Source organism: Micromesistius poutassou (genome assembly GCF_964030765.1).
Source record: "Micromesistius poutassou genome assembly, chromosome: 11".
Classification (NCBI taxonomy): Eukaryota; Metazoa; Chordata; class Actinopteri; order Gadiformes; family Gadidae; genus Micromesistius; species Micromesistius poutassou.
The window spans coordinates 15,845,820-15,866,091 of NC_140281.1; the positions used below are offsets into that span (position 1 = coordinate 15,845,820).

Genomic DNA, 20,272 nt, shown 5'->3' on the forward strand with positions numbered 1-20,272 from the left:
CCCTTTCTTTTTAACTATCTGGTCTCAAGCCCCTGGTCATTGCAGTCATTTACCGTCCCCCTAAGACCGACCCTGCCTTTCCCTCTGATCTATCTGCATTCCTTACCCAGCTCTGTGCAATATCTCCATTGGTTCTCCTCCTGGGCGACTTCAACATTCATGTTGACTCCTCTGACTGCAAATCCGCAACCAAACTTCTGGAAATCCTCTCATTCTTCAACATCACCCAACACATCGATTTTCCAACCCATAACAAAGGCCACACCCTGGATCTGGTCTGTTCCACTGGCATCACTATCAGTCACCTGGCCAGTAACAACCTCCACATCTCCGACCATCTGGCCATTACTTTTCAAACTCACACCCCCTCCCCCCATGAGAAGCAAAAACGCACCATCACTTTCCGCAACCTCAAGTCCATCAACCCATCCTCTCTCTCCACATGTCTTTCTGAGTCCATCTCTAAACTCACCATCACCCACAACTCCCCTGACAACCTGGTTAACTGCTATAACTCATCACTCTCATCCTGCCTTGACCAGCTTGCACCTGTTCAGTCTAAATTGGTCTCATTCTCCCACTCTGCCCCATGGTACACTGACGAACTCCGCCATCTCAAATCCAAGTGACGCCAACTGGAATGGCTTGCCAACAAAACAGGTCTTACTGTCCACCAGGAAAGGGCGCCTTTGCTTCAGCCGTACCTTTTGGAACCCAAGTCTGATACCGAATCAGAAATGAAGGCAGAACAGTGGAGCAGAACGTTTCAGTGGTAAGTAGATATGTGGTAGCTATCTTATATTTCAGAGGTCATTTTTCTACATCACAGTAGCAACTGTCTGTTTGTTGACTAACCAAAGTGTATTGTTGTGGATTTTGGTCCAGGAAAGGCCGCCGAGACAGGATCGCTTTTAACTCACTTTATTTGGTTAAGGTTATTGGTCTATTGTCTATCGTCTATGAAACAAAAGGAGAGGGATAGTACATAACACGCGCGGAGCGTCTCAAAGCTTAGCATTCAGGATACGCCGCCGAGAGATTCTGCTATCCAAAGGCGGAGTCTGAGTTTATGTATCCCAGGTGTTCTTCTTTGGGTTTCTCACTTCCTCTGTGTGTCCGTTGCTGCCCCTAGTGTAACTGTTTTGTAACTTTGTCAAATGTGTTCAGTGCTGCCCTCAGGCGATTAGGAGGGGAAATTACCTCTAAACTATGCTTGGTGCTACTGGATATGGCTATGTGAGAGTATTACAGTAAAAATGTATCACTAGGGAATATTACAATTAAAAAATGTCACAGTATTTTATTTCTTATTTAGTTGAAATTGCACCATAATGCCAAATACGAGACAGTTAATCCATTACTACAGCCTCTGCTTCATGTCAGGCTCCTGATCACCCTATTCAATGTATATCGTTCTTTATACAAAAGGATAGGGTTTTATGGTATGTATTCTAACACAATTCTATTTGAATTTGACAAGGAAGTTTGACAGGGAAACACATGTTGCTTCCTGGATCAATATTGGCTCTATGTCAGGAGGCTGATAAGCAAAACCACCAACGGTAGAATGGTAGCAAGTTGGCCGAGGTGTACAGCTGCTCTGCCAAAATATTTGACCACCATAAAATAAGGTAGCAAGTTAGTGGTAGCAAACATCTGAATAAGAAAGAGTTTCATTGATATCTTTGGATAATTAATGAGTTGTCGAGTTGTTGTCGGAGAAAACAACTTTTTTTACTGTCTTTGTCAGCTTAGCATTTTTTGGTATTTTGGTATTTTCATAACCATAGTATGAAACCAATAGTACCTGAATGACATACTATTTACGGGGAAATATGGGAAAGCAAGTGACCTAGACACACAAAGTCTCTCACTTCCATGTAATGGCGCATTTCCACCAGAGGGTGCCGGTCGGTTCAGTCTGCAAAGGTGCGGCACGGGTCGCGTTTCCACTGCCAAAAGTGGGCGTGACCCGGACTGAGCCGTATTGAGCCGTACTCGTCTCACAGTACTCCTCCGTTGAGGTACTGAGACGCCTGAAAGGGTCCCGGCAAGTTTGAGCTACACACGCCGTCCAGTGATTGGTCGACAGAATCGTCCCTTCCGTGAGACAGGGGGATAATAACAAACAAACACAGTACCCGCAAGGTATTTCTGGACAACAACGAAAGCTTGTTTATTGAAGAAAAACAATGTCACGCAAAAGTTTGCCGTCCTTCTTGGACGTCCTAAATTGTAGCTCTTTGTTCATTGTGTGCATTCTTTTTTCTTGGATTTATTAGCAGGCTACACTGTAGCTGCTTTCACATATGGACGTGCATCCGTCTGTTCTCCGTCTATTCTATGGAGGTGGCGTATATGTGAATGACATATCCTGACGTTGGACCTCCTGAAAAAATACTACCCCCGAGGTAGTATGTTCTCCGGAGGAAATGCTAATTACCTTATATGTGAATGAGCAGTAGGATGTCGGCATTTCACACCAGTTGAGTGGGTGTGTTGATGACGCTTCGGTCTACGTTTGCATGTCATTGAGTGGCACCCGCACCCTAATTTATAATCAGCCTATTGCCTTTTATTCGCTGAATGGTTTAAAAAATATTTTTATTATTATGTTACACCTTTCCTGCTGTCGGCTCCCAGACCATAGTCGAGGAGCACAGAAGCGATGTTCTGCTCCATCGATTCTCTCGGGAGTAACACCCTTCACTTTGACCGGCAGTGTCTTTGCTTATAGGTTTGAATATGGTCGGAATGAAGCGGCCACCGATTATTGACAGGCTGTGTACTTTATTCTTAGTTTCACTAACTTTACAGTAGGGCCTACACGTTTGCACAGACACAACCAGACTCGTTCATTACCTCACTAAACTGACACACGCTACCGCTCGCTCTCCTCACTCGTCCACTCACACACACTGCCATTCTCACGCACACACATGCGCTACTCTTGTAACAATTATTATTGACAACAGTTAGCTGAACATTATAGGGTCCCATCCTTCCACTCCCTGTTTTCTCAGTTAAACACAGGAATCAACTACATTTGTCCCAGTGTTTGTTAGATGTGAAATGAAGCCAAAAAAGACGCTCTCTTCCTCCGGTAACGCAGTCGTTCGCGACGCCTTTCTTGTTCGTCGTTTCTTCTATTTGTCTGTAACTCATGCTCCAATCTTTAATCAATTGATGCAGATGTTGTGGATGCAACGGAATATATGCATCGCTGCAGCAACATTTAACATGATCGCGATGAGTTCTGCCCGTTTTGCCTGCGTGCTGTCTGCGGTCAAACCAAAACAAACCCGATCCTGCCTCTTGCGACCCTACGTCATATGCCGCCCCTTGCAAGCCTGCCCCCCTTAAGCAGCCAGAGATTTTACTGACACCGATCTCCGCATATCGGGCATCAAGTGTGAATAAGTGTGAATGACCCTCATGGTCGAACCTCCTGCTCCACAAATGCGGAGAAAAGACGGAGGTCATATGTGAAAGCAACTTGTGTCAGGCTGCTATGAGATCACAATGCTTACGTAGCTGCTGTGGCTATCACCGTCCGGCTTATGGTGTGTTCCAGATGCCTCGGATACCAGCCTTCCGAGGTGGGGAAAGTGGGGAAATCTCCCAGCTTTCTTGCGACATTTCTCTGAGGCATGCCCCCTTTTGGTCATGCCCCCTTTTGGTCGTGCCCCCTCGGAATTCTGAGAGTTTACCAAGTTCAGTGATAACACTCTCAACCAAAATGGCTGTGCCCGGGAAGAGATTTATTTTCTCTGTATTTGTAACACTTTGGTCTTTTTAAAATGCTCTTACACACTTGATTACATTGCTACTTTATTCCGGTCAACAATGTATGCACGGTCTTGCTGTGTGTGCAATACAATGTAAAGTTGTGTTGACCGTTTTTGAGCTGGTTTGCTAAAGAGGCTAATGTAGCTAACAATAACAATGACTCTCCCTCAACTCAGTGCTGCTCACAGCAGCTGACTTAGCCACCAGGTCAGTAGCTGCATCACAGCTGATGGACACAATGTGGTTCAAGGGACCTGACTTCCTCTACAAGCCTCCAAAGCCAGACACCCATGAGCACTTTGAACTGATAGAGCCTGAAATGGATGTGGATGTCAGACCGCAAGTGACTGCTTTAGCTACGCACATCGAAGCCAAGCCGCTCACCTCTGAAAGATTCAAGCGCTTTTCCATATGGAAGTCCTTGCTGAGAGCCGTCTCAGAAAGCCGTATCAGAAAGCCGGCTTTCTGATACATCAGGTGCGTTCTCACAAGTCAAGCTCCATCTCAGACACTTTGCAGCACACATGTAAAGGATGGCATCAGTGTAGTAGGCCTCAAGCTCCTGAAGAACTCGCAGCAGAGAGGAGACTCATAAGAGACTGTTCAAAGAGACTCGTTTCCAGACGAACATGCTGCTCTTCGAGCAAAGAGAGCCATTCCCAATTCAGGTCCGCTCCTGACCCTTGACCCCTATATCAGTGATAGCCTGCTGAGGGTAGGAGGGCGTCTCAGACATTCCTCCCTGGAATCAGAGGTAAAACATCCCATTATCCTCTCAAAAAATAGCCATGTTACTAAACTGCTTGTGGAACACCATCACATGCAAGTGAAGCACCAGGGCCGACAGTTCACAGAGGGGGCCATCAGAGCGGCTGGACCGTGGATTGTCGCTGGCAAAAGGCTGGTGAGCTCTATCCTCCATCACTGTGTGACATGCCGTAAGCTTAGAGGGAAACTGGAAGTGCAAAAGATGGCTGACCTTCCTCCAGAACGGCTCGACACCTCTCCACCCTTCAGCTACGTGGGGCTGGACGTGTTTGGACCATGGACAGTGGTGACCTGACACACTCGAGGAGGTGCAGCGCAAAGCAAAAGGTGGGCCATTCTGTTCACATGTATGTGTGCCAGGGGAGTACACATTGAAGTAATTGAGTCTATGGACACAGCCAGCTGTATCAATGCACTGCGTAGATTCTTTGCAGTTAGAGGCCCAGCAAAGCAGCTCAGGTCAGACAGGGGAACCAACTTCATTGCTGCCAGTGCAGAACTGGGAATGAGGCCTCCTGATGAAAGGCAGAACAGCATCCTGAATTATCTCCACAGCACGTGGGAGTTTAACCCCCCGCACGTGTCCCACATGGGAGGTGTGTGGGAGCGAATGATTGGGGTGACACACAGAATATTAAGGCCGCAGTATACTCGCCATTCCCAAGTTGTCGCGCAACAATGTGACGTCAAAATGACGTTGATCTCGCCGGCGCGACAGGATTTAAAGCCCTGTCGCGCACCACTCTTTTTTTGTTCAGTGGCGCGCGACAAAGCGGAAGCACAGGACGGAACATTTCGAAGGTGGACTTGATTGAGAGTGTGGATGGATCCACAGGTGCATGACCAGCTGAAACAAAAGCTGTTACAGACTATGTTAGAGCACACCCAGCAGCACCCACGAAGAATGTGTGAACGTTGATGCACATTTAAATGCGCGTTATTGTTAAGGTTTTAGTTTGTTTTATTGTTTCTTTCTTTATATTTTCAATTTTATTGTGTGGTGTGTGTATATATATTAGTGATGGGCTGTTATCGGCGTTAACGCGAGACTCTTATCGGGCGATAAAAAAAAAAAATCGCCGTTAATCTATTCTCAAAGTTGAACTAACCAGAAGCTGAGTGTTTAATAAAATATACTGTCCATAATCGCACCATATGCTGGAGACAATGTAGCAATGATAATAGAAACAACTTGGGTTGTTTGGGTTCAAACAGGAGATGAGCCCCTGGTCTAATGCGCCACCTGGCTTGAGAAACCCGTACTCAAAGACTTACTTTTAGTCATTATTTAGGTAGCACACACATATTATGAATGCCTTCGGCAGAATTCAAATGAGCCATTTTAATCTAGATTAATCTAGATTAATTCCAAGATTAATCTAGATTAAAAAAATTAATCTATGCCCACCACTAATATATATAAATGTGGCATTCGACGGTCGAGGGACCAATAAGATAGTTTAGTTTAGTTAAAGAACTAGTGACAAGTTGCCAACAACGCCACCCCAGGAATTTCACCTGGAGAGTTAGATTAACCTAAGTTAAAGCACACAAATTTGTTACTAATGAAAGCTTGAGACTGGGTCCAGCATACAAATTCAATTCCTTTTTAATTAACAATATATATAATCTTTAAACATGACTTCTCAATAAAAATATGTTCACACAACCACACTAAAGTGAACACACACACACACACACACACACACACACAAACCAAACACAAAATACACAAAAAGGGGAGGGCAAATAACTAAATGGGGTTTAAATCAGGGTTAAATCACTTCAACCCACACCACCAAAATAACTAAGAAAACAAATTAAACCAAAACAAACATGCAAAGCAACCCACAAAACACAAATAGTATCATCAATAAGATCAGTTAGAAGTCGGTTAAATGAATAGATTAAGATAATGAGAACTCGATCACTCAGCTGATCGCTCCCCGCTGCAACAGGTGGAGGGGGAAAACACTCGCACGCCCTACAACTGCAGCCGATACGGGAGAGGGAAGACCCGGCCAATGAACTGCCTGAGGGATGGAAGCCAATGTTGAGGACTTGTGCAAAGTTTAGAAGGTAGGCCTACACAGATGCACACAACTACTACATACCAACCAACGGCGAGCTGCGCGATCCAGCCACAAGGCGATCAGGTGAGGCGGCCAGGTGCGGTGATAACAGGAGGCGGGGCAGCCAGGAGCTCCCAGACCACCACCACTCACCTTTATAGGCAGCGCACCCAACAGTGATAGGCCGGTACTGCAGCACTAATTAAAGGCCCATACTGCTACATAAACATCCATAGAATCCAATATCGTTGCCAACATTGACTGTGACATCATTGCTGCTGCCAGCTCTGCCATTTCTTCTTCTAGTGCGTGGAAATAGTAAAAAGTCGGTAGCCTTTCCTCAGTGGCGACACCTCTGTTCAGGAGAAGACTGCAAATAGTGTCGCGGCCACCAGCGCGAGTATATATAGTCACGGCGCTCCCGTGACGTCACAATGTCGCACGACAACTTGGGAACGGCGAGTATCGTAGGTTACGAATGTAACTATGGATCTGTGAGACCGAGGGATGACCGTCACTACGGTCTAAAAAGGAATGGTCACCTTCGTTCTGCCTATCACCGAGACCATATGTCAAAATAGTCATGTCCATGACCTCCGGAAGCAGAACGACTTGCGTTAATAAATAGCAGAGAATGCTCCCGGGTCAGTCTCCTATCCCTGAACGCCTCAGAATGGTCCGAGCGACAAGGATAGTGACGGTCATCCCTCGGTCTCACAGATCCATAGTTACATTCGTAACCTACGATCTGTTTCGACCTCACTCTGACCGTCACTACGGTCTAAAAAGGGATGACACATACCAAAAGGGTCGCGAGGAACCCAGAATCAATTATTAAAACCTCGCTCGGTCACGGACATGAGGGCGGCATCACCGACTGGAGGCGGGCGAGTGACATCCACCCTATAAAAACGGGTAAAAGTGCATGGCGTCGACCATGAGGCCGCTGCACAGATATCGTCTGCTGCTACACCCCTAAGGGCAGCCCAAGACGTAGCCATACTCCTGGTAGAGTGAGCCCTCGTACCAGAAGGAACCGGTATTCCCTGCGCCCTGTAAGCATGGGAAATAACCTCCACCAGCCAATGCGAGAGTCTCTGCTTGGAGAGTGGAAGCCCCTGCCTTGCTGCACCGTAACAGATGAAAAGCTGAGAGTGCGCCTTCCGCAAGGACTGCGTACGGGCCAGATAGGCCCTCAAGGCCCTGACTGGGCACAGGGTCAGCAACTTGTCTTGCTCTGCCTGTGAGGTGGAAGAAGGCTGGAATTGAGTCACCTCCAGAACCTGGTTAATGGACTGCGGATTAAGAACCTTTGGCAGGAAAGCTGGATTCGGCCAAAGTGACACGCTAGCACCTCCTGCCTGCCACCTAAGGCAGTCGTCACTAACGGAGAGAGCACACAGCTCACTGACACGTTTCGCCGAACAGAGCGCCAAGAGAAAGGCAGTCTTAAGCGACAAGGAACGCAAATCTGCGTCTAAAATAGGCTCATACGGGCCTACAGTAAGTGACGTTAAAACCGTGGGTAGATCCCAGCCTGGTGCCCGCAAAGTGCGACCTGGACGCAACCGGCGGCCTCCCTTCAAGAACTGGCAAACCAAGGGATGCCTACCAAGGGGACCATTGTCCACACCCCGGTGAAAGGCCGAAATTGCTGAAGCATATACCTTCATGGTACTGGCCGCCTTGCCTTGATCCAATTCGGACTGCAAGAAACGTAAAACCTGTGGCACGGGGCAAGTCGCTGGCTCGAGGCCCATGCCAACACACCAATCTGAAAAGATCCCCCACCTGAGTGCGTAGCAAGCTCTAGTGGATGGAGCCCTGGCGTTATTTAGCGTGTCCTGGACAGACACATCTACCTGCTCAACGACGGGCCCTGCAGGGGCCAGACCCACAGACAGAGGGTCCCTGGGTTCGGATGCCAGATCCGCCCGTCTGCCTGTGACAAAAGATCCGCTCTGCATGGCAACTGCCATGGATGACCCTGCAACAGCCGGAGCAGGTCCGGGAACCAAGGCCTCGCTGGCCACCGTGGAGCCACCAGCAGGACTGAGTGATGGCCCTCCTGGATCCTCCGGAGAACCTGTGCTATGAGCGGGAGTGGAGGAAAAGCATACAACAAGCCTGTCGGCCATTCTTGTGACAGAGCATCCAGGCCCAAACTGCCCCCCTGCCCTGTGAGGGAGTACCACTCCGGGCAGTGCGTTGTCTCCGCCGATGCAAAAAGATCTACATGTGCGATCCCGTACCGCATCCAGATCTGGCTTACGACCTCCGCGCTCAATCTCCATTCTCCCGGGAGTGGCCCCGTCCTGGAGAGAATGTCGGCTGCTCTGTTCTCCACACTCGGGATGTGCACTGCCCTCAGTGAAGACAGCCGCGGCCAAGCCCAAGTCAATAAGGCCTCCGCCACCTTGAGGCACCGCTGGGACCTCGTTCCCCCTTGGTGATTGACGTAGTACACCGCCACAGTACTGTCCGTCCTCACGAGAACGTGTTGGTGTTGTAACACCGGCAGGAATCTCTGCAAGGCAAGATGGATGGCCTTCAGTTCGAGGACATTGATGTGCTCCAACGTCCATGGGGGCTGCCACATGCCCCTCGCCGTCCGTCCTTCCCAGACGGCTCCCCAGCCTGTCAGGGACGCGTCCGTCGAAAGGACCTGTCTCCTGTGTGGAAGGCCCCCCAGTGGGACACCTCGGAGTAAGAACTCCCGGTCCCTCCAAGGGCGCAGGGCTCTGATGCAAGCCCGGGACACACGCAGCCTCACCTGCCTGTCGCTCTTCGGGTGAAGACCGAAGGCATTGAACCAGCACTGCAGGGGCGTGCCCTCAGCAGGCCAAGAGGAACTACCGCCGCAGCTGCTGACATCAAACCCAGCAGCTTCTGGACTCTGTGAGCAGTCACGAGACCACCCAAGCGGAAATGACCCAGCATGCCGAGCAGGCTGTCTGCTCTCCGTGGAGTGAGAGACACCGTCATGCCGACCGAGTCGAGGAGGACACCGAGGAACTCTGCCTGTTGGCGGGGTTGCAGGTTGCTCTTTTTGTGGTTGACCTTGAAGCCCAGGAATTGAATGTGGGCCAGAACAGTCTCCGTGTCGCGTACTACCTGTTCTCGGGAGGGGGCGCAGACGAGCCAGTCGTCCAAATACGGCAGTATTTTGAGACCGCGAGCCTGAAGGGGGGAGAGCGCGGCTGACACCACGCGAGTAAAAACTCGTGGGGAGAGTGAAAGGCCGAAAGGTAGGACCTGGAACTGGAACGCCCTGCCCTGGAAGGCAAAGCGCAGAAAGGGCCTGTGTTCCGGGCAAATCGGAATGTGGAAGTAGGCGTCCTTTAAGTCCAAAGATGTGAACCACTCCCCCTGCCGGATGGACTGCATCACCACCCTTGTGTGGACCATCTTGAAGGGCAGCACCTTGAGGTACCGATTCAAGGGCCTGAGGTCGAGAACGGGCCGAAGACCGCCATCTTTCTTTGGGACGATAAAATACTTGCTGTAGAACCCAGCGAGCTGTGCGCTGGGCGGTACTTCTGAGATGGCCCCTTTCAGAAGTAGCTCTTGAACCTCTGTGGAAAGTGCGGACATTAAAACCGGGTCTTGTACAGACGTTACCTTGACCCCTGAAAACATAGGGGGCCGTCGTCGAAATTGCAATCGGTAGCCACGAGCCACCGTGGCTACGACCCAAGGGTCTGGGACAATCCCCTCCCAGGAGGTCCGTGACAACTGGGAAGGACAATCGACGGGCGCCCCTGGGATGCTATGCGGGACCACTACCGCGGCCCGCACCCCTACCTGTGCCTCGGTGTTGACCCCTCTACCCCTGGAACGGGGATATGGGGCTGATCTCTGGTCAGGTGGACGAAATCGCCGGTCACCAGAGGACTGTGGGATGTTCCCCCTCGGCGGAGGCCGGGCCGGCAGCCGCGGCCTATATCCGCCCACGGACGCCCTGCTGACCGTTGAGGCAGGCTTATGGCACACACGCTGGACAGCTTCCCTCGACGCTGCGGCACGTTCAGCGCGGTCGAGCACCTCCTGGGATCCTGGGTGGAAAACATGCCCAGGGGCAACTGGGAGGTTCAGCAGCTCCTGCTTGATGGGCTCTGGCAGGGAGGTCTGTGCCAGCCAAACCTGCCTGCGGCACAACACCGCGGAACCCATGGCGTCTCCCACATCACGTGTCAGCTGGGCGTGGGATGACAGAGCTGCATCCAGCAGGGCCCTGGCGTCCTGGTCGTCTCGACTCAGCGTCTTGCGAAGCGACGCCAGCGTAATGGCCAGAGCGTTACCCATCCGGGCCGCTCGTGCTGCTGCATTAAAAGTACGAGTGGCCAGGCGGTCCATCTTTGCTCACTCCTTACGGGGGCACCGTGGGTTGGGTGACACACCAGTGAGGCCCAGAGATGTCAAGGCGGCCATTGATGGCTCGACCGGTGGCATGTCCCCGAGTCCAGTCTCCACGGGGTACGTGGCTGTTGCTAGCTGGCGGCAGCCTGCATTGAACTGTGGGCGCTGCGTCAACTTACCCCATGACGACCTCAGCATTGCCGTGTAGTCAGGCGGCACCGGCACGGGGGGTGGTGGGGTAGCACAAGGGATGCCCTCCCAGATACCTCCCATGGGAGCCGGAGCAGGTGTGGGCGCCTCAAGGCCCAGGATGTTGGCAGCGCTCAGCACCCGTGCCATCAGGGAGCTGACGGGGACCTCTCCCGCCCCCACGGAGCTGTCACCCAGCACTGCAGAGCCCGTCTGCAGATCGCCCATGAGGTCGTCTCCTGTGTGGTCTGACTCCGTTCGGGGAGCATAGAGGGATAGCACATCCGCACCGTCCCGTTCCTCCTCCTCACCATGGCTCTCAGGCCTGGATGAGAGGGTGCCCTCCTGGCCAGGGGGCAGGTTGTCTTGAGAAGAGGCCTGGCGATCTACCAGCCTGTCCATCTTCTGTGCCAGAGCCTGGAGAGCAGAGAGGATCTGGAGCGACTCCGCGCTACCACCCTCGGTCACTGCAGCTGTTGCCATACGCTCAGCAGGACGCTCAGCCGGACGCTCAGCCGGACGCTTAGCTGGAGTGGGTGCAGCTCTCTGGGACGGCCTGTGGGGGGACCCACGCTGTCGGTCCCGCTTGTGAGTGTGCTTACGGCCATGCCCGCTGAAAGGGAGTGGCTGGACAGGGGAACGTCGCCTCTCTCGTCGGCCCTCATGCACGTGGCCGCATATCAGGGCGGCCCGGCGTTGTCTCTCACCCCTGGAGAGGTCGCAGGCAGCGCTGCAGGGGTGGTCGACGTCCTCCAGGACGTGTGCGGCCCCAAGACACATGGGGCACAGGGAGTGCCCCATGTGTCTTGGGGCCGCCCATCACTGGCACTCATGGAGGCGCTGCAGATCCTGCAGCAGTGTGAAGCCATCGCAGGCCCAGCCTAGGCGGTGTTGATGCCTGGAGCCCTCCTCGATTAGTCCACCAGGGTATTCCGGTGGCCCGCACCAGCGCACAAATGCACCTAGCAGGTGCACACTAGCCCCACCGTCTGCGAACAGAGGTCTAGGGTGCCACAGAACCAGAGAGGTGGCCCGCACCAGCGCACGAATGCACCTAGCAGGCGCACACTAGCCCCACCAGCTGCGGACAGGGGTATAGGGCGTGGCAGGGGAGGCGACACAGAGGAGCACTGCAGCGATCAAACAAGAAGCACACAGTAACAGCACAAATAAAGCCAAAAAACAGGCTATACAACAACAGAGAACACCCCAGAAATAAATCCAGGTACACTCAAACAATAAACCACTGCACAAGCAGGCTATAGTAACAGAAAATATTACAGCAACGTGATTACTTACCGTGCTACAATAAATAATAAACTCCTCACTGCACAAGCAGGCTAGAGGAACAGAAAATATTACAGCAACGTGACTACTTACCGTGCTACAATAAATAATAAACTCCCCACTGCACAAGCAGGCTAGAGTACCACACAATATCAAAATAACGTAATCACTTACCGTTTAAGAATAAACAACAAACTAGCGCTAGGTGGCCTGCAGCAAACTGACAGGCCAACACAAAATCCGGCTGCACAATGCAGTAACACACAAAAGATAACAGGCAGACTTACGAAAAACTTCGGCTGCAACGACAACAAAGCACAGAAGACCGCACGGCGGCCCACACCAGTGCACGCACGCACCTAGTGGGCTCGCACAAAGCCCACGGCTGCGAACAGGCGTCTAGGCACAGTATAAACAACACAAATAGCCCGGAAACTAGCGCTCAAAACAGCAATCTAAGCTAAACAAAGAGCTAGCTTAGCTGAAAGAAAAACACCACTCCAATCCTCGGGGGCAAATAATATGCACCCGTACCACGCAGGTAGCGAATTACGTAAGTGATGTCTTACCTTACAGAAGTCTCGAAGTCTCTTCAATACTCACAAGGTCTCTGAGGCGAGAAGGAGAAAGAGACTGACCCGGGAGCATTCTCTGCTATTTATTAACGCAAGTCGTTCTGCTTCCGGAGGTCATGGACATGACTATTTTGACATATGGTCTCGGTGATAGGCAGAACGAAGGTGACCATTCCTTTTTAGACCGTAGTGACGGTCAGAGTGAGGTCGAAACAGATACTGCAGCCTTTAGACTCTATGCTTCTGCAAAACAAACATACTTACCTGACGCATGAGGTTCTATGCACGCTGATGGCAGAGGTGTCTGCCATAATCAACGCAAGGCCGCTGGTCCCCGTCTCATCAGATCCCTCCTCTCCTGTCCTGCTGTCTCCTGCCATGCTCCTGACACAAAAGCCAGGCCTGCTCGCTCCACCGGGCGACTTCACTGGAAAAGACCTCCTGAAAGGCCAGTGGAGACAGGTACAAGCACTGGCCAATGAATTCTGGAGCCGTTGGAGAAATGAGTACCTGAGCACTCTCCATCCTAGGCGTAAGTGGCACAGGACACATCGCAACCTTCAACCTGGGGACATTGTGCTGTTAAAGCAAACTCAAGCATCAAGGAACAAGTGGCCAATGGCTCTGGTCACATCAACCTTTCCGAGCAGCGACGGAAAGATCCGCAAAGTTGAAGTGAAGTCATCATCCCAAGGCACCTCAAAGACTTACCTGCGGCCCATCTCGGATGTGGTCTTTCTCCTAGAAAAGACTGAATAGAAATGAACTGAAAAAAGAGTTTAAAAAAGAATGGTTTGAAGTTAGTGGCATTACATGCCAGATGGGGAGTGTTCTGCCCTCAGAATTCTATGTGCAAACTTAAATGCACTTGAAATGATTTAATGAATTGTTGTGGATTTTGGTCCAGGAAAGGCCGCCGAGACAGGATCGCTTTTAACTCACTTTATTTAGTTAAGGTTATTAGTCTATTATCTATCGTCTATGAAACAAAAGGAGAGGGATAGTACAAAACACGCGCGGAGCGTCTCAAAGCTTAGCATTCAGGATACGCCGCCGAGAGATTCTGATTTCCAAAGGCGGAGTCTGATTTGATTTGATTTGAAAATCTTTAATGTCCCCGAAGGGCAATTTGGTTTACAGCAAAAGTTCAACACAGTAGAGCTCACATAGCACACACATGACACAATAAATACATATAAATACATATAGTCATCACAGATAACAGTACTGTACATCCTTCCCAACAGGTTCGCCTACAGCGTATTAAGGAATCTAACGGCAGACGGGACAAAGGATTTTAAATATCTGTTTGATTTGGCCTGACAAGGGAATGTGTACCTCCTCTTAGATGGGAGGAGTCGAAACTCTGCATGAAGAGGGTGAAGAGGGTTTGCCAGAATGGCCCTTGCCCTCTGAATGGCTCTGACCTGATAAACATTATCAAGGTCATTCAAGTTAATGCCAATTGTTTTTTGGCAGAGTTTGACCACATTCTTCATCTTATTCTTATTTGATATGCTGAGGTTCCCAAACCAACAAATCATTGCAAAAGTTAAGATAGACTCAATAAAAGATGAGTAAAACAGTTTAAGAAACTTCTTATCAACGTTAAAAGACCTCAGTTTCCTTAAATAAAACAACCTCTGATTTACTTTCCTGCAGATGGCATCTGAGTTGCTCTCAAAAGACAGTTTATCATCCAGGATGGTGCCTAGATACTTCTGGTCTGAGTTTATGTATCCCAGGTGTTCTTCTTTGGGTTTCTCACTTCCTCTGTGTGTCCGTTGCTGCCCCTAGTGTAAATGTTTTGTAACTTTGTCAAATGTGTTCAGTGCTGCCCTCAGGCGATTAGGAGGGGAAATTACCTCTAAACTATGCTTGGTGCTACTGGATATGGCTATGTGAGAGTATTACAGTAAAAATGTATCACTAGGGAATATTACAATTAAAAAATGTCACAATTGTTCATAGTTAAAGCTTATGGTAAAGAAAACACACAGACACAGTAATATTTACATGATGAGAACTAGACTTTTATTTTGAAGCGTGATAGTAGGCTACGTGATTCTTTGTTTATACTTGTTTGTTACCATGGCAACCATCAGTAAGAAAGACGGTTGGTGGTCACTCGGTGAATCTTCTCCTTCTCACGCTCATGAAAGCAATGGCTGTAAGTTCAATACTGTTTATTAGCGACATACTGTATAAGAAACTAAGGTTTTGTGTTGTTTATATTTACGGTTTCACTCTTGGTATTCCACCGTATACGAAAGGAAATAAAAGGAACGAGACGCTCCAATCCTGTTTGGCTTACTGTTACAACTGCAATAATGCATAAATAAGCATAAAGCATTAAAAATGCTGATGCATTTAACACATTGAGCACCAGGATGAGGGAGAAGGAGTTCGAGAGCCTTACTGTCAGTGATTGAATGGTGAGTCTTATTTTGATTGGTTTGCTTGTTAATTAATTGCAATTTCTTATGTATGCAATTCCCACATATAATAATAATAAATCACATTTATATAGCGCTTTATGTGGTACTCAAAGTCGCACATATAGCCTTCCACTAGATAACTTCATAGATTAAGGGCAGTATTTCTCAAACTAATATAATAATTTGTTTCTGTCATTTACTGCAGGGTAAGAGGAGGTCCATGAGTTGTCCAGTCCAGTTGACTGGGGATAGAAACAGAGAGACAGACAACAAAGACGCAGACAACTGGATAACAACAGAGACAAACACAGACAAGACAATAGTAGGCTAAGAAACAACGGAAACAGGTCAGGATAGCAACACCAATAAAATGTATGAAAGACAAACAGTCAGATGGACAATAACAAAAATGTTCTACACCCTTTGTAATTGTAAAAGTTATAATAAAATGTTTATATATAACCTACATAAATGTCTGTCTTTCTTCAAAATGCTATGCCCCCCCAAAGTGGTTAATTCATATAGGCCCTAGCTTTCATTACCCAGATTATAGCACTTATTTTGTGAAAACATGACAGAAATGAGCTTTTTAAAGGCCAATCATTATTACTGTGAACCATCCAAGCAAGTACAGAAATGGTTTGTCCTTTAACACTTTGAAATGAGTAGGTTTATGGTAGGGGGGCGTGCGCGCGCACACACGCGAATGTGCACGTGCACACCTGGAACAAACAAAGTGTCCTGCATTTGGGGTTGAGAAAGTTGGCAACCCTACCTATAGAAGCCAAGAGATTCAGTAAACTGAGCCTATATTGACTTGTTCTTTCCGTGCTTAGCTCGAAAGGCACTTAAAAAAACGGTAAATGGATTCTTTGATCTTAGCGGATATTTAGTACAGCTGTCGGACAATCAGCTAACACCCTACACTCAGCCTCTCAGCGACTGCTTCGTTTTGGATACTAGTCGCTACATGGGCTATTTGGCGTGATATCTCTTGCGTGTGCGTGAGATTGATGCTGAAAGCTTGAGTGTCACTCCAGATACATGAGAGTTGGCAACCCTGCCATAAGGGTACTGGCGGCGGTTGAAACGCGAGCCGAGCTGGGCTATACCGCACCCTCACTACTGGGCTGAGGCGTGCTGGGTCCGAAGCGCACCCGCCAGTGGAAATGCGCCATATGTAGCATAAAGTTTTACTTTGCTAGGCATAATATATATTTTTAATTTCAAATAAATGATTGTTGTAGTTGATATTATCTTGCTTTCATTGTCAGGTCATCCACTCCCACTCTGGACCCGCCCTCGTGTGACAGTCTGAGCCCGAGGTAACAGCCTTCACCCTGGCATAGGAGACGTCGTCACCCCACCGGAGTCACTCACTGCTACCACTACTAGATATTGGGAAGAATATCACTGTGGCAGCATTCTCTCACTATGGGGATGGCCTGGGGCTTGTAGGGAGGGTAGAGGGTTTTTTATTTTGTGTGGTGGTTAAAATGTTCTAAATAGATAAAAATGTTATAAAAAAAAACATTATAAAAAGGTTTTGACTGATTTATTATAACTGAAATTACATTCTCAGAGCTCCTTAGGAAATAAGGGTATCTCACAGTTATGAGTGTGGTCCAACTGCCCTAGCACAGTCAATAATAACGCTTTTTAGCTCATAATGAAAATATCTGACCTCTGTATGGTTCCACTTGGTTAACCTTAGCAGAGTACATTGTAGCTCATACAAGCACACAGATTAGGTACACCTTTATATCTTGTTTCATGTAAGACAATGTTTAAATACTTACAGTGAAGGTGAAACATTTGTGCTTTGAAATCACAGTTGTTACTGGGGGCTGTTAAAGTGATCGGTGTGCAGCTGACAGCTCTTTCAGATCATTTACCACGTAGTCATGTGGAAGATACCGTCAGATTAAGAAGCTCACTCTCCTTCCCTCAGGCCCAAGGTGGAGATTACCAAGAGTAAAGATGCAAATTCACATTTGGTAAAAATGCACAATTACAATGGTCTCATATGTCCCAACACTACTGCTCCGACCACTGTCATCTGTTATTATTGATTTGTGTTTTAGGCCTCCTATTTACAGCATTCTATGTATCAATTTGTGTTGGTTATATTCTTGTGTCCTACTCTGCTCTACTCTGCTGTAAAGTGATAGTGAAAGATGACTAAATATGAACTGATCCTGCCTATTACAATTATATACTTTAATTAAGGTGCCAAGCACAAAGTGCGAAGGCAACCTATTGTAATCATTAGTGTTTTTATTATTATTCCGCCATGTTTGACTTACACAGCCTAAACCGCTCGCACGCTTTTTATGAAACATGCTTACAGCTGTAGAGGCTGACTCACTTAGTGAGTATTCTAAAAAAGGCTGTGGTTTAAAACGTGTTAAGACTGCTTATATCAACATCAATGCAAAAGTTGTTCAGGATCAAATTCTGAACAAGATAAAGTCCACATATTTTCAATTAGGGTGTGGCATCAAGATGGGCGTGGCCTGTGACTAAAATAACCACAGTTCATACACAGAATGTTTGATTTGAGCGGGACCAACTTAGTTGGGGACCAAAGTTCCAACTGCTCAAGTAAAATGAAGTTGATTGACAAAACAACATGGCCGCCAGATGCTCAAAATCGTCCAAAATTAACCTAATGCCAAAAGGCAAGGTTAACTAAATTAAAACTAAATTAAATTAAACCGATCATCATCAAACTTGGCGTAGTCAAAGGCACATGGGTCAAAATAAACCTCTCCAAATTGTATCCCTATCAGGCTAAAGCGAGCGGTAAAACAATTAACTGAAAATGCAACCTCTCCAAATTGTACCCAGATCGGGCGATCGGGGAAGCTATATCAATTAACTGAAAATGCAGACTTTGGACGGCCATATTTTCTGATCCCTTTCTTCTACAGTCATGAAATTCTGTAGACATTTGTATCTCCTCATGTTGAGCAAATGTTCATAGGGAACCCAGAACCTGTAACAAAATGGCGGCTAGACGTCCAAATTAGCCCAATCAATGTTAGGAGACTAAAGGCGGGGTTAACTTGAGTCAATCATCACCAAACTTGGTGTACTTAAAGAAGCATAGGTCACGGTTAACCAGGCTAAAGTTCATCAAAATAGACAATAGGGGGAGTTAAAGTGATCAATTGAAAACTTTAAAAACTCATACCTCCTCAGCCTTTTGACGTAGGGTCATGAAAGTTTGTTCGCTCTCAACAGATCCAAGCTGAGGATATTCCAGCGTTGTCAACTGAATGCAAACAAAAGAGGTCTTAATTGTCTTCATCAGGGTCTTAATGGTCTGACAGGGTCTTATTGGTCGGCTTTAGCCTTGGCACCCGTAAAATGCTGCTTGCAGCTTTAATTATAATTTACAATTGTTTTGTGTTTTGTTTTTTCCATTGCAGTGAGGATGAAAAGGAAAAGAACATATTTGATTCTGGTGGTGGCCCTGTGTCTGATGGTGATCCTTCTCTGGACCAGCCAACATCCTCCCCCTGCACCCTCCAATGATGTTCAGCTCCTCACTCAAGTCAACCTGAGTCCCAACAGGCCACCCGCCATCTCCAGACGTACCCTGCACCTCTGGCCCACATGTCATCGGAACCAGTCCATGGTCAACGTCACTGGCTTCTCCGACCTCCCTGTGCGCCTCCAGAACTTCCTGTATTACCAGCACTGTAAACACTTTCCCCTGCTGCTCGACCTTCCCCACAAATGTGGCAGGACGGACGGATCGGACATCTTCCTTCTGCTGGTCATCAAGTCCCCGCCGGAGAACTACGAGCGGAGACAAGTCCTCCGGGAGACCTGGGCTGAGGAGCGGAAGCACAACGGGGCCTGGATCCGCAGGGTCTTCATCTCGGGGACATCGGGTGCTAACTTGCAGAAGCAGAGGATGAACAAGCTCATGGAGGTGGAGAACAGGAACCATGGAGACATCCTCCAGTGGAACTTTGAGGAGTCTTTCTTGAACCTGACCCTGAAGCAAGTCCTGTTCCTGGAGTGGCTGGAGGACCGCTGTCCCCAGACCCACTTCCTGCTCAACGGCGACGACGACATCTTTGCCCACACAGACAACATGGTGGAATACCTCCAGGGCATCAACGGAAACCGTGACAGTGACAAGCACCTCTTCGTGGGAAGCCTTATGGAAGGTACTGGGCCTGTTCGAGAGCCAAACAAGTACTTTGTTCCCGTTCAGGTGCAGGAATCTGACTCCTACCCTGCGTACTGTAGCGGAGGAGGCTACCTGCTGTCTGGCCACACGGCCAAGGTGCTATTCAAGATGTCCAAGTCAGTTGCTCTGCATCCCATCGATGATGCGTACATGGGGATGTGCCTGGCCAGGGCAGGACTCAAACCCTCCTCCCACATGGGCGTGAATCCCGGAGGGCTTCGCCTCCCGCCCAAAGTGGACACTTATGACCCATGTTTCTACAAGGACGTTCTGATGGTGCATCGCTTTCTGCCTCACCAGATGTACGTCTTGTGGGACCAAGTTCAAGATCCTAGACTGAGGTGTTGGCCCGCTGAACTGAACTCAACTGGGCCTTGAAATGGGTCTGACAGTCGGTCACAGGAGTATGACAATACATGGGATGTAAAGAATTGTGTGTGTGGCGACTTTGTATCAGAACCAACCAACGTGACATGTGGAATTCCACAAGGTTCGACCTTAGGACCCTCATTATTCAACATTTATATGCTCCCACTAGGGCAAATCATGCAAAATAACAAATATTGACCATCATCATCTATGCCGATG

General features: G+C 48.6%; 1 pseudogene across 1 annotated transcript; it reads left to right on the forward strand.

Annotated features, from left to right (window-relative positions):
- The first annotated feature begins 13,330 nt into the window (after positions 1–13,330).
- On the forward strand, positions 13,331–20,062 carry LOC311355445 (N-acetyllactosaminide beta-1,3-N-acetylglucosaminyltransferase 3 pseudogene; annotated as a pseudogene). Its single transcript has 2 exons — positions 13,331–13,571; positions 18,912–20,062. The product of its transcript is annotated as an N-acetyllactosaminide beta-1,3-N-acetylglucosaminyltransferase 3 pseudogene (transcript).
- Positions 20,063–20,272: the final 210 nt, after the last annotated feature.